This window comes from Oncorhynchus masou, chromosome 19, assembly GCF_036934945.1.
Source record: "Oncorhynchus masou masou isolate Uvic2021 chromosome 19, UVic_Omas_1.1, whole genome shotgun sequence".
Taxonomy (NCBI): Eukaryota; Metazoa; Chordata; class Actinopteri; order Salmoniformes; family Salmonidae; genus Oncorhynchus; species Oncorhynchus masou.
The window spans coordinates 41,993,564-42,007,819 of record NC_088230.1 but is presented as its reverse complement, the minus strand read 5'-3'; positions in this window follow the sequence as shown (position 1 = coordinate 42,007,819).

The window sequence follows — 14,256 nt, the reverse complement described above, 5'->3', positions numbered from 1 at the left end:
GTTTAGTGACCACTACATCAATGGGTGAAACAGTCATTATCTGGAGGTTTAGTGACCACTACATCACTGGGTGAAACAGTCATTATCTGGAGGTTTAGTGACCACTACATCACTGGGTGAAACAGTCATTCTCTGGAGGTTTAGTGACCACTACATCACTGGGTGAAACAGTCATTATCCGGAGGTTTACAGACCACTACATCAATGGGTGATACAGTCATTATCTGGAGGTTTAGTGACCACTACATCACTGGGTGAAACAGTCATTATCTGGAGGTTTAGTGACCACTACATCACTGGGTGAAACAGTCATTATCTGGAGGTTTAGTGACCACTACATCAATGGGTGAAACAGTCATTCTCTGGTGGTCTAGTGTTCACTACATCAATGGGTGAAACAGTCATTATCTGGATGTTTATTGACTCCACTACATCAATGGGTGAAACAGTCATTATCTGGAGGTTAGTGACCACTACATAAATGGGTGAAACAGTCATTATCTGGAGGTTTAGTGACCACTACATCACTGGGTGAAACAGTCATTATCTGGAGGTTTAGTGACCACTACATCAATGGGTAAAGCAGTCATTATCTGGAGTTTTAGTGACTCCACTACATCACGGGGTGAAACAGTCATTATCTGGAGGTTTAGTGGCCACTACATCAATGGGTAAAGCAGTCATTATCTGGAGTTTTAGTGACCCCACTACATCACGGGGTGAAACAGTCATTATCTGGAGGTTTAGTGGCCACTACATCAATGGGTGATACAGTCATTATCTGGAGGTTTAGTGACCACTACATCAATGGGTGAAACAGGCATTATCTGGAGGTTTAGTGACCACTACATCACTGGGTGAAACAGTCATTATCTGGAGGTATAGTGACCAATACATCACTGGGTGAAACAGTGATTATCTGGAGGTTTAGTGGCCACTACATAAATGGGTGAAACAGTCATTATCTGGAGGTTTAGTGACCACTACATCAATGGGTAAAACAGTCATTATCTGGAGGTTAGTGACCACTACATCACTGGGTGAAACAGTCATTATCTGGAGGTTTAGTGGCCACTACATCAATGGGTAAAACAGTCATTATCTGGAGGTTTAGTGACCACTACATCACTGGGTAAAACAGTCATTATCTGGAGGTTTAGTGACCACTACATCACTGGGTGATACAGTCATTCTCTGGTGGTCTAGTGTTCACTACATCAATGGGTGAAACAGTCATTATCTGGACGTTTAGTGACAACTACATCACTGGGTGATACAGTCATTATCTGGAGGTTTAGTGGCCACTACATCACTAGGTAAAACAGTCATTATCTGGAGGTTTAGTGACTCCACTATATCAATGGGTGAAACAGACATTATCTGGAGGTTTAGTGACCACTACATCACTGGGTGAAACAGTCATTATCCGGAGGTTTAGTGACCACTACTTCAATAGGTGATACAGTCATTATCTGGAGGTTTAGTGGCCACTACATCAATGGGTGAAACAGTCATTATCTGGAGGTTTAGTGACCACTACATCAATGGGTGAAACAGTCATTCTCTGGTGGTCTAGTGTTCACTACATCAATGGGTGAAACAGTCATTATCTGGACGTTTATTGACTCCACTACATCAATGGGTGAAACAGTCATTATCTGGAGGTTAGTGACCACTACATAAATGGGTGAAACAGTCATTATCTGGAGGTTTAGTGACCACTACATCACTGGGTGAAACAGTCATTATCTGGAGGTTTAGTGACCACTACATCAATGGGTGAAACAGTCATTATCTGGAGTTTTAGTGACTCCACTACATCACTGGGTGAAACAGTCATTATCTGGAGGTTTAGTGGCCACCACATCAATGGGTGAAACAGTCATTATCTGGAGGTTTAGTGACCACTACATCACTGGGTGAAACAGTCATTATCTGGAGGTTTAGTGACCACTACATCAATGGGTGAAACAGTCATTATCTGGAGGTTTAGTGACCACTACATCAATGGGTGAAACAGTCATTATCTGGAGGTTTAGTGACCACTACATCACTGGGTGAAACAGTCATTATCTGGAGGTTTAGTGACCACACATCAATGGGTGAAACAGTCATTATCTGGAGGTTTAGTGACCACTACATCAATGGGTGAAACAGTCATTATCTGGAGGTTTAGTGACCACTACATCAATGGGTGAAACAGTCATTATCTGGAGGTTTAGTGACCACTACATCAATGGGTGAAACAGTCATTATCTGGAGGTTTAGTGACCACTACATCAATGGGTGAAACAGTCATTATCTGGTGGTCTAGTGTTCACTACATCAATGGGTGAAACAGTCATTATCTGGACGTTTAGTGACAACTACATCAATGGGTGAAACAGTCATTATCTGGAGGTTTAGTGACCACTACATCAATGGGTGAAACAGTCATTATCTGGAGGTTTAGTGACCACTACATCAATGGGTAAAACAGTCATTATCTGGTTTAGTGACCACTACATCAATGGGTTAGTGACCACTACATAAATGGGTGAAACAGTCATTATCTGGAGGTTTAGTGGCCACTACATCAATGGGTAAAACAGTCATTATCTGGAGGTTTAGTGACCACTACATCACTGGGTAAAACAGTCATTATCTGGAGGTTTAGTGACCACTACATCACTGGGTGATACAGTCATTCTCTGGTGGTCTAGTGTTCACTACATCAATGGGTGAAACAGTCATTATCTGGACGTTTAGTGACAACTACATCAATGGGTGAAACAGTCATTATCTGGAGGTTTAGTGACCACTACATCAATGGGTGAAACAGTCATTATCTGGTGGTCTAGTGTTCACTACATCAATGGGTGAAACAGTCATTATCTGGAGGTTTAGTGACCACTACATCAATGGGTGAAACAGTCATTATCTGGAGGTTAGTGACGACTACATAAATGGGTGAAACAGTCATTATCTGGAGGTTTAGTGACAATACATCACTGGGTGAAACAGTCATTATCTGGAGGTTTAGTGACCACTACATCAATGGGTAAAGCAGTCATTAACTGGGTGAAACAGTGGAGGTTTAGTGACCCCACTACATCACGGGGTGAAACAGTCATTATCTGGAGGTTTAGTGGCCACGACATCAATGGGTGATACAGTCATTATCTGGAGGTTTAGTGACTACTACATCAATGGGTGAAACAGGCATTATCTGGAGGTTTAGTGACCACTACATCACTGGGTGAAACAGTCATTATCTGGAGGTATAGTGACCACCACATCAATGGGTGAAACAGTCATTATCTGGAGGGTGACCAACACAGTGATTATCTGGAGGTTTAGTGGCCACTACATCAATGGGTGAAACAGTCATTATCTGGAGGTTTAGTGGCCACTACATCAATGGGTGAAACAGTCATCAGGTTTAGTGACCACTACATCAATGGGTGAAACAGTCATTATCTGGTGGTCTAGTGACCACTACATCAATGGGTGAAACAGTCATTATCTGAGGTTTAGTGACAACTACATCAATGGGTGAAACAGTCATTATCTGGAGGTTTAGTGACCACTACATCAATGGGTGAAACAGTCATTATCTGGAGGTTTAGTGACTCCACTACATCAATGGGTGAAACAGTCATTATCTGGAGGTTTAGTGACCACTACATCACTGGGTGAAACAGTCATTATCTGGAGGTTTAGTGACCACTACATCAATGGGTGAAACAGTCATTATCTGGAGGTTTAGTGACCACTACATCACTGGGTGAAACAGTCATTATCTGGAGGTTTAGTGACCACTACATCAATGGGTGAAACAGTCATTATCTGGAGGTTTAGTGACCACTACATCAATGGGTAAACAGTCATTATCTGGAGTTTTAGTGAATACTACATCACTGGGTGAGACAGTCATTATCTGGAGGTTTAGTGACCACTACATCAATGGGTGAAACAGTCATTATCTGGAGGTTTAGTGACCACTACATCACTGGGTAAAACAGTCATTATCTGGAGGTTTAGTGACCACTACATCACTGGGTGAAACAGTCATTATCTGGAGGTTTAGTGACCACTACATCACTGGGTGAAACATTCATTATCTGGAGGTTTAGTGACCACTTCATCAATGGGTGATACAGTCATTATCTGGAGGTTTAGTGACTCCACTACATCACTGGTTGAAACAGTCATTATCTGGAGGTTTAGTGACCACTACATCACTGGGTGAAACAGTCATTATCTGGAGGTTTAGTGACCACTACATCACTGGGTGAAACAGTCATTATCTGGAGGTTTAGTGACCACTACATCACTGGGTGATACAGTCATTATCTGGAGGTTTAGTGACCACTACATCAATGGGTGAAATAGTCATTATCTGGAGGTTTAGTGACCACTACATCACTGGGTGAAACAGTCATTATCTGGAGGTTTAGTGACCACTACATCAATGGGTGATACAGTCATTATCTGGAGGTTTAGTGACCACTACATCAATGGGTGAAATAGTCATTATCTGGAGGTTTAGTGACCACTACATCACTGGGTAAAACAGTCATTATCTGGAGGTATAGTGACCACCACACCACTGGGTGAAACAGTCATTATCTGGAGGTTTAGTGGCCACTACACCATTGGGTGAAACAGTCATTATCTGGAGGTTTTGTGACCACTACATCAATGGGTGAAATAGTCATTATCTGGAGGTTTAGTGACTCCACTACATCACTGGGTAAAACAGTCATTATCCTGGAGGTTTAGTGACCACTACATAACTGGGTGAAACAGTCATTATCTGGAGGTTTAGTGACCACTACATTAATGGGTGATACAGTCATTATCTGGAGGTTTAGTGACCACTACATCAATGGGTGAAATAGTCATTATCTGGAGGTTTAGTGACCACTACATCACTGGGTGAAACAGTCATTATCTGGAGGTTTAGTGACCACTACATCAATGGGTGATACAGTCATTATCTGGAGGTTTAGTGACCACTACATCAATGGGTGAAATAGTCATTATCTGGAGGTTTAGTGACCACTACATCACTGGGTAAAACAGTCATTATCTGGAGGTATAGTGACCACCACATCACTGGGTGAAACAGTCATTATCTGGAGGTTTAGTGGCCACTACACCATTGGGTGAAACAGTCATTCTCTGGTGGTCTAGTGTTCACTACATCAATGGGTGAAACAGTCATTATCTGGACGTTTAGTGACTCCACTACATCAATGGGTGAAACAGTCATTATCTGGAGGTTTAGTGACCACTACATCACTGGGTGAAACAGTCATTATCTGGAGGTTTAGTGACCACTACATCAATGGGTGATACAGTCATTATCTGGAGGTTTAGTGACCACTACATCAATGGGTGAAATAGTCATTATCTGGAGGTTTAGTGACCACTACATCAATGGGTGAAACAGTCATTCTCTGGTGGTTTAGTGGCCACTACATCAATGGGTGAAACAGTCATTCTCTGGTGGTCTAGTGTTCACTACATCAATGGGTGAAACTGTCATTATCTGGACGTTTAGTGACTCCACTACATCAATGGGTGAAACAGTCATTATCTGGAGGTTTAGTGACTCCACTATATCAATGGGTGAAACAGACAATATCTGGAGGTTTAGTGACCACTACATCACTGGGTGAAACAGTCATTATCTGGAGGTTTAGTGACCACTACATCAATGGGTGAAACAGTCATTATCTGGAGGTTTAGTGACAACTACATCAATGGGTGAAACAGTCATTATCTGGAGGTTTAGTGACCACTACATCAATGGGTGAAATAGTCATTATCTGGAGGTTTAGTGACTCCACTACATCACTGGGTGAAACAGTCATTATCTGGAGGTTTAGTGACCACTACATCAATGGGTGAAACAGTCATTATCTGGAGGTTTAGTGACAACTACATCAATGGGTGAAACAGTCATTATCTGGAGGTTTAGTGACCACTACATCAATGGGTGAAATAGTCATTATCTGGAGGTTTAGTGACTCCACTACATCACTGGGTAAAACAGTCATTATCCTGGAGGTTTAGTGACCACTACATCACTGGGTGAAACAGTCATTATCTGGAGGTTTAGTGACCACTACATTAATGGGTGATACAGTCATTATCTGGAGGTTTAGTGACCACTACATCAATGGGTGAAATAGTCATTATCTGGAGGTTTAGTGACCACTACATCAATGGGTGATACAGTCATTATCTGGAGGTTTAGTGACCACTACATCAATGGGTGAAATAGTCATTATCTGGAGGTTTAGTGACCACTATATCACTGGGTGAAACAGTCATTATCTGGAGGTATAGTGACCACTACATCAATGGGTGAAACAGTCATTATCTGGAGGTTTAGTGACAACTACATCAATGGGTGAAACAGTCATTATCTGGAGGTTTAGTGACCACTACATCAATGGGTGAAACAGTCGTTATCTGGAGGTTTATTGACCACTACATCATCAATGGGTGAAACAGTCATTATCTGGAGGTTTTGTGACCACTACATCAATGGGTGAAATAGTCATTATCTGGAGGTTTAGTGACTCCACTACATCACTGGGTAAAACAGTCATTATCCTGGAGGTTTAGTGACCACTACATAACTGGGTGAAACAGTCATTATCTGGAGGTTTAGTGACCACTACATCACTGGGTGAAACAGTCATTATCTGGAGGTTTAGTGACCACTACATTAATGGGTGATACAGTCATTATCTGGAGGTTTAGTGACCACTACATCAATGGGTGAAATAGTCATTATCTGGAGGTTTAGTGACCACTACATCAATGGGTGAAATAGTCATTATCTGGAGGTTTAGTGACCACTACATAACTGGGTGAAACAGTCATTATCTGGAGGTTTAGTGACCACTACATCACTGGGTGAAACAGTCATTATCTGGAGGTTTAGTGACCACTACATTAATGGGTGATACAGTCATTATCTGGAGGTTTAGTGACCACTACATCAATGGGTGATACAGTCATTATCTGGAGGTTTAGTGACCACTACATCAATGGGTGAAATAGTCATTATCTGGAGGTTTAGTGACCACTACATCACTGGGTGAAACAGTCATTATCTGGAGGTATAGTGACCACCACATCACTGGGTGAAACAGTCATTATCTGGAGGTATAGTGACCACCACATCACTGGGTGAAACAGTCATTATCTGGAGGTTTAGTGGCCACTACATCAATGGGTGAAACAGTCATTCTCTGGTGGTCTAGTGTTCACTACATCAATGGGTGAAACTGTCATTATCTGGACGTTTAGTGACTCCACTACATCAATGGGTGAAACAGTCATTATCTGGAGGTTTAGTGACTCCACTATATCAATGGGTGAAACAGACAATATCTGGAGGTTGAGTGACCACTACATCACTGGGTGAAACAGTCATTATCTGGAGGTTTAGTGACCACTACATCAATGGGTGAAACAGTCATTATCTGGAGGTTTAGTGACAACTACATCAATGGGTGAAACAGTCATTATCTGGAGGTTTAGTGACCACTACATCAATGGGTGAAACAGTCGTTATCTGGAGGTTTATTGACCACTACATCATCAATGGGTGAAACAGTCATTATCTGGAGGTTTTGTGACCACTACATCAATGGGTGAAATAGTCATTATCTGGAGGTTTAGTGACTCCACTACATCACTGGGTGAAACAGTCATTATCTGGATGTTTAGTGACCACTACATCAATGGGTGATACAGTCATTATCTGGAGGTTTAGTGACCACTACATCAATGGGTGAAACAGTCATTATCTGGAGGTTTAGTGACCACTACATCACTGGGTGAAACAGTCATTATCTGGAGGTTTAGTGACCACTACATCACTGGGTGAAACAGTCATTATCTGGACGTTTAGTGACTCCACTACATCAATGGGTGAAATAGTCATTATCTGGAGGTTTAGTGACCACTACATCACTGGGTGAAACAGTCATTATCTGGAGGTTTAGTGACCACTACATTAATGGGTGATACAGTCATTATCTGGAGGTTTAGTGACCACTACATCAATGGGTGAAACAGTCGTTATCTGGAGGTTTAGTGACCACTACATCATCAATGGGTGAAACAGTCATTATCTGGAGGTTTTGTGACCACTACATCAATGGGTGAAATAGTCATTATCTGGAGGTTTAGTGACTCCACTACATCACTGGGTAAAACAGTCATTATCCTGGAGGTTTAGTGACCACTACATAACTGGGTGAAACAGTCATTATCTGGAGGTTTAGTGACCACTACATCACTGGGTGAAACAGTCATTATCTGGAGGTTTAGTGACCACTACATTAATGGGTGATACAGTCATTATCTGGAGGTTTAGTGACCACTACATCAATGGGTGAAATAGTCATTATCTGGAGGTTTAGTGACCACTACATCAATGGGTGAAATAGTCATTATCTGGAGGTTTAGTGACCACTACATAACTGGGTGAAACAGTCATTATCTGGAGGTTTAGTGACCACTACATCACTGGGTGAAACAGTCATTATCTGGAGGTTTAGTGACCACTACATTAATGGGTGATACAGTCATTATCTGGAGGTTTAGTGACCACTACATCAATGGGTGATACAGTCATTATCTGGAGGTTTAGTGACCACTACATCAATGGGTGAAATAGTCATTATCTGGAGGTTTAGTGACCACTACATCACTGGGTGAAACAGTCATTATCTGGAGGTATAGTGACCACCACATCACTGGGTGAAACAGTCATTATCTGGAGGTATAGTGACCACCACATCACTGGGTGAAACAGTCATTATCTGGAGGTTTAGTGGCCACTACATCAATGGGTGAAACAGTCATTCTCTGGTGGTCTAGTGTTCACTACATCAATGGGTGAAACTGTCATTATCTGGACGTTTAGTGACTCCACTACATCAATGGGTGAAACAGTCATTATCTGGAGGTTTAGTGACTCCACTATATCAATGGGTGAAACAGACAATATCTGGAGGTTTAGTGACCACTACATCACTGGGTGAAACAGTCATTATCTGGATGTTTAGTGACCACTACATCAATGGGTGAAACAGTCATTATCTGGAGGTTTAGTGACAACTACATCAATGGGTGAAACAGTCATTATCTGGAGGTTTAGTGACCACTACATCAATGGGTGAAACAGTCGTTATCTGGAGGTTTATTGACCACTACATCATCAATGGGTGAAACAGTCATTATCTGGAGGTTTTGTGACCACTACATCAATGGGTGAAATAGTCATTATCTGGAGGTTTAGTGACTCCACTACATCACTGGGTGAAACAGTCATTATCTGGAGGTTTAGTGACCACTACATCATTATGGGTGATGGGTACAGTCATTATCTGGAGGTTTAGTGACCACTACATCAATGGGTGAAACAGTCATTATCTGGAGGTTTAGTGACCACTACATCACTGGGTGAAACAGTCATTATCTGGAGGTTTATGACCACTACATCACTGGGTGAAACAGTCATTATCTGACGTTTAGTGACTCCACTACATCAATGGGTGAAATAGTCATTATCTGGAGGTTTAGTGACTCCACTATGTCATTGGGTGAAACAGTCATTATCTGGAGGTTTTGTGACCACTACATCAATGGGTGAAATAGTCATTATCTGGAGGTTTAGTGACTCCACTACATCACTGGGTAAAACAGTCATTATCCTGGAGGTTTAGTGACCACTACATAACTGGGTGAAACAGTCATTATCTGGAGGTTTAGTGACCACTACATCACTGGGTGAAACAGTCATTATCTGGAGGTTTAGTGACCACTACATCACTGGGTGAAACAGTCATTATCTGGACGTTTAGTGACTACACTACATCAATGGGTGAAACAGTCATTATCTGGAGGTTTAGTGACTCCACTATATCAATGGGTGAAACAGTCATTATCTGGAGGTTTAGTGGCCACTACATCAATGGGTGAAACAGTCATTATCTGGAGGTTTAGTGACAACTACATCAATGGGTGAAACAGTCATTATCTGGAGGTTTAGTGACCACTACATCAATGGGTGAAACAGTCATTATCTGGAGGTTAGTGACCACTACATAAATGGGCGAAACAGTCATTATCTGGAGGTTTATTGACCACTACATCATCAATGGGTGAAACAGTCATTATCTGGAGGTTTTGTGACCACTACATCGATGGGTGAAATAGTCATTATCTGGAGGTTTAGTGACTCCACTACATCACTGGGTAAAACGGTCATTATCTGGAGGTTTAGTGACCACTTCATCACTGGGTGAAACAGTCATTATCTGGAGGTTTAGTGACCACTACATCAATGGGTGATACAGTCATTATCTGGAGGTTTAGTGACCACTACATCAATGGGTGAAATAGTCATTATCTGGAGGTTTAGTGACCACTACATCACTGGGTGAAACAGTCATTATCTGGAGGTATAGTGACCACTACATCAATGGGTGAAACAGTCATTATCTGGAGGTTTAGTGACAACTACATCAATGGGTGAAACAGTCATTATCTGGAGGTTTAGTGACCACTACATCAATGGGTGAAACAGTCGTTATCTGGAGGTTTATTGACCACTACATCATCAATGGGTGAAACAGTCATTATCTGGAGGTTTTGTGACCACTACATCAATGGGTGAAATAGTCATTATCTGGAGGTTTAGTGACTCCACTACATCACTGGGTAAAACAGTCATTATCCTGGAGGTTTAGTGACCACTACATAACTGGGTGAAACAGTCATTATCTGGAGGTTTAGTGACCACTACATCACTGGGTGAAACAGTCATTATCTGGAGGTTTAGTGACCACTACATTAATGGGTGATACAGTCATTATCTGGAGGTTTAGTGACCACTACATCAATGGGTGAAATAGTCATTATCTGGAGGTTTAGTGACCACTACATCAATGGGTGAAATAGTCATTATCTGGAGGTTTAGTGACCACTACATAACTGGGTGAAACAGTCATTATCTGGAGGTTTAGTGACCACTACATCACTGGGTGAAACAGTCATTATCTGGAGGTTTAGTGACCACTACATTAATGGGTGATACAGTCATTATCTGGAGGTTTAGTGACCACTACATCAATGGGTGATACAGTCATTATCTGGAGGTTTAGTGACCACTACATCAATGGGTGAAATAGTCATTATCTGGAGGTTTAGTGACCACTACATCACTGGGTGAAACAGTCATTATCTGGAGGTATAGTGACCACCACATCACTGGGTGAAACAGTCATTATCTGGAGGTTTAGTGGCCACTACATCAATGGGTGAAACAGTCATTCTCTGGTGGTCTAGTGTTCACTACATCAATGGGTGAAACTGTCATTATCTGGACGTTTAGTGACTCCACTACATCAATGGGTGAAACAGTCATTATCTGGAGGTTTAGTGACTCCACTATATCAATGGGTGAAACAGACAATATCTGGAGGTTTAGTGACCACTACATCACTGGGTGAAACAGTCATTATCTGGAGGTTTAGTGACCACTACATCAATGGGTGAAACAGTCATTATCTGGAGGTTTAGTGACAACTACATCAATGGGTGAAACAGTCATTATCTGGAGGTTTAGTGACCACTACATCAATGGGTGAAACAGTCGTTATCTGGAGGTTTATTGACCACTACATCATCAATGGGTGAAACAGTCATTATCTGGAGGTTTTGTGACCACTACATCAATGGGTGAAATAGTCATTATCTGGAGGTTTAGTGACTCCACTACATCACTGGGTAAAACAGTCATTATCCTGGAGGTTTAGTGACCACTACATAACTGGGTGAAACAGTCATTATCTGGAGGTTTAGTGACCACTACATCACTGGGTGAAACAGTCATTATCTGGAGGTTTAGTGACCACTACATCAATGGGTGATACAGTCATTATCTGGAGGTTTAGTGACCACTACATCAATGGGTGAAACAGTCATTATCTGGAGGTTTAGTGACCACTACATCACTGGGTGAAACAGTCATTATCTGGAGGTTTAGTGACCACTACATCACTGGGTGAAACAGTCATTATCTGGACGTTTAGTGACTCCACTACATCAATGGGTGAAATAGTCATTATCTGGAGGTTTAGTGACTCCACTATATCAATGGGTGAAACAGTCATTATCTGGAGGTTTTGTGACCACTACATCAATGGGTGAAATAGTCATTATCTGGAGGTTTAGTGACTCCACTACATCACTGGGTAAAACAGTCATTATCCTGGAGGTTTAGTGATCACTACATAACTGGGTGAAACAGTCATTATCTGGAGGTTTAGTGACCACTACATCACTGGGTGAAACAGTCATTATCTGGAGGTTTAGTGACCACTACATCACTGGGTGAAACAGTCATTATCTGGACGTTTAGTGACTCCACTACATCAATGGGTGAAACAGTCATTATCTGGAGGTTTAGTGACTCCACTATATCAATGGGTGAAACAGTCATTATCTGGAGGTTTAGTGGCCACTACATCAATGGGTGAAACAGTCATTATCTGGAGGTTTAGTGACAACTACCTCAATGGGTGAAACAGTCATTATCTGGAGGTTTAGTGACCACTACATCAATGGGTGAAACAGTCATTATCTGGAGGTTAGTGACCACTACATAAATGGGCGAAACAGTCATTATCTGGAGGTTTATTGACCACTACATCATCAATGGGTGAAACAGTCATTATCTGGAGGTTTTGTGACCACTACATCGATGGGTGAAATAGTCATTATCTGGAGGTTTAGTGACTCCACTACATCACTGGGTAAAACAGTCATTATCTGGAGGTTTAGTGACCACTTCATCACTGGGTGAAACAGACATTATCTGGAGGTTTAGTGACCACTACATCAATGGGTGAAACAGTCATTATCTGGAGGTTTAGTGACAACTACATCAATGGGTGAAACAGTCATTATCTGGAGGTTTAGTGACCACTACATCAATGGGTGAAACAGTCATTATCTGGAGGTTTAGTGACAACTACATCAATGGGTGAAACAGTCATTATCTGGAGGTTTAGTGACCAATACATCAATGGGTGAAACAGTCATTATCTGGAGGTTTATTGACCACTACATCATCAATGGGTGAAACAGTCATTATCTGGAGGTTTTGTGACCACTACATCAATGGGTGATACAGTCATTATCTGGACGTTTAGTGACTCCACTATATCAATGCGTGAAACAGACAATATCTGGAGGTTTAGTGACCACTACATCACTGGGTGAAACAGTCATTATCTGGAGGTTTAGTGACCACTACATCAATGGGTGAAACAGTCATTGTCTGGAGGTTTAGTGACAACTACATCAATGGGTGAAACAGTCATTATCTGGAGGTTTAGTGACCACTACATCACTGGGTGAAACAGTCATTATCTGGAGGTTTAGTGACCACTACATTAATGGGTGATACAGTCATTATCTGGAGGTTTAGTGACCACTACATCAATGGGTGAAATAGTCATTATCTGGAGGTTTAGTGACCACTACATCACTGGGTGAAACAGTCATTATCTGGAGGTTTAGTGACCACTACATCAATGGGTGATACAGTCATTATCTGGAGGTTTAGTGACCACTACATCAATGGGTGAAATAGTCATTATCTGGAGGTTTAGTGACCACTACATCAATGGGTGAAACAGTCATTCTCTGGTGGTCTAGTGTTCACTACATCAATGGGTGAAACAGTCATTATCTGGACGTTTAGTGACTCCACTACATCAATGGGTGAAACAGTCATTATCTGGAGGTTTAGTGACCACTACATCACTGGGTGAAACAGTCATTATCTGGAGGTTTAGTGACCACTACATCAATGGGTGATACAGTCATTATCTGGAGGTTTAGTGACCACTACATCAATGGGTGAAATAGTCATTATCTGGAGGTTTAGTGACCACTACATCAATGGGTGAAACAGTCATTATCTGGAGGTATAGTGACCACCACATCACTGGGTGAAACAGTCATTATCTGGAGGTTTAGTGACTCCACTACATCAATGGGTGAAACAGACATTATCTGGAGTTTAGTGACCACTACATCACTGGGTGAAACAGTCATTATCTGGAGGTTTAGTGACCACTACATCACTGGGTGAAACAGTCATTATCTGGAGGTTTAGTGACCACTACATCAATGGGTGAAACAGTCATTATCTGGAGGTTTAGTGACTCC